Below are 2226 nucleotides of genomic sequence, written 5' to 3' on the forward strand. Positions count from 1 at the left end.
CTAGATGTATCAGGAAGAGCAAGGTCTGAATCCTCCTGTCTGACCTTGACTGGATTTCAACTGACTGGCTCAGAGTTGCCAAGTCTATCACAAGCTTCCTATCACAGCTGAATTTCTCAGTTAAGCTCTGTCCTCTCCTACCTGCTGAGCCATCTTCTTGGTGCTTTAAATACTTGACTCCTTTTTAAGTCAGAGGATAACTAACTCCATTCCAGCCTCTGGTCAGACCAGCTTTCCCAAAAGGTGTTTCAACTCCATTGTGGTCAACTTTAATCAAATGCTGGTTGGAGATCAAGGCTACCCCATGACCATTGTCATTGATATTGATACCTGTGGTCCTAGTTTCTGGAAGCCCCAGATCAAAGGTGAGCTGTGGGCCTGTTTCCAACATGATGAGAAACATAGTCACTTCCCAACTACACAGCAGGGATCTTGGGGCCCAGGTGAGAAGTGAGACTTTTCTGGGTTTGTAAGGTCAGTGAGAGGGATCTAAGAGGTCTGTGTGCTACACTTGGCCTTCTTCTTGGGAGGGCACAGAGCTTTAGGTCTTCTTTCTGCCTCTTCCTTGGCCATTCTGGTTCCAAAGTAATCAAGTCCCACGATTCAGCTGTCCCCGGTTGCAACAGTATGTCCAAAGGGACGGAACAGTTCTTTACTGCACCGTGATTTCCTCCACCCACAACAGTAAAGCACAACAGGTTGTCTTCAAAATTGCTACTAAAATGACATAGCCTGGACATGGCCAGAAAGACACCACCCTCCTCTTCCCTCTGTGATTTCACTCCCCCAGAAAAGCAGTGTTCTCTCCTTTACAGGGCAGCTTCCTTCTTGGGCTTCTTTATGAGCGAAGATAGGGGGTATCGATGGATGATGCTTTCCTCCCCATTCCGGCGGCAAGGAGGAGTTCTGCTGCAGTACAGAAGCGTTCTCCCTCTCAGCTCTGGAATAGTTGGTGCTGATATGAAGAGCAATGTTCTCTGTATCTGTCTGCTCGTTCTGTTTGTTGGTCTCTTCCATCAGCTGTTTCTCCAGCTTGGAGAGAAGCAAGGCCGTGAGGTAGGGGATGGTGAAGGTTTGTCAGCAATCCAGGGGAAAATGCTGACATCATCCTTGAAAAGACTCTGGGTCTCGCCTGTCTTGGCCATGTAGCATGTGAGTGCTCACTCCACTTTATCTCACCTCTGAGAGAAGGCCTTCTCCCGAATGACCTGGTACTCAGAGACTAGCTCACAGTATGTTGGAGTTTTGTTGTAGGTGTGGGGATCCCAAAACTCAGGAAAATGGCTGGGAATGGGTGGCAGATGGGGTCAGTTCTGCCCTGCAGTCAGAGCCTTGGGTGTCACTGGCTGATTGGTTACTGGAGGTTCATTGACAGCCATCCTCTGAGCCCGTTTTGCATAAGCAGGTAGAGTGTCAACACTGAAGCTCATTTCAATCAATGTGACCACGATGTCCAACAGTGTGGGTTTGGTTCTGGCTGTGTGCTCACAGTATGACTTGGCACCTCTCTGGATTTCTGAGATGTAGCTATACAGCATTTCTCTTAAACCCCCGCTTCTTTCAGCAAGGAGCCCACAACTACTTGCAGGGTCTTCCTCTTGGCCCGATGGTACTTATCAGCAGGGTTAGTGAACTGTTTATTTCCTGGTCTCATTCTGTAGCCACCAGGCCCTGCCTCCATGTCAGTCATCTTGCTCTCAAGGAGTGTGAGTCTCTGATATTCTTTTCATTCCTCTGTTGTTTTGTTCTGTGGTTCTGTACTTTTTATTGTTAGAATCAGTCAGGATTCAATATTAAACTCACGTAGTTCTCAGACCTTTCCTTCATGCTGAATCTGTGTAATAATTCTCACAGTCTCACATCATCACAAATTCTGGGCACAGCTCTCTGCCATAGCCCCCATTAAAAACCTCATATCAGTAATTGGTGTCCGGTCAATATTCATTGATTAGAGGATAAATAGGATTCTAATTCTTGTCTTAATATAGCAAAATTTGTCTCAGTCCATCAAGTACTTTTTCCTCAGGGAAGTAAAACACTTTGCCCTCTGCTAGCTTTGGTGCTTTACATTCTTCTTTTGCAAACCATTCCATTACTGAAATGTGAATTTTCTATTCTATTTGTTTTCCACATATGTTCCTTTTGATTTTTCTTCTGTCACATTCATTATATTATAAAATCTGTATATCTAAAATTTTACTTTATATTTCAACTTTTTAACATTTT

General features: G+C 45.0%; 1 pseudogene; it reads right to left on the reverse strand.

Moving 5' to 3' along the window:
- Positions 1-838: 838 nt before the first annotated feature.
- LOC110295205 (transcription initiation factor TFIID subunit 8 pseudogene) lies at positions 839-1690 on the reverse strand (annotated as a pseudogene).
- Positions 1691-2226: the final 536 nt, after the last annotated feature.

The sequence above is a fragment of the Mus caroli genome, unplaced genomic scaffold (genome assembly GCF_978045245.1).
Source record: "Mus caroli unplaced genomic scaffold, Mus_caroli_1 scaffold_1, whole genome shotgun sequence".
In the NCBI taxonomy this organism is placed as follows: domain Eukaryota; kingdom Metazoa; phylum Chordata; class Mammalia; order Rodentia; family Muridae; genus Mus; species Mus caroli.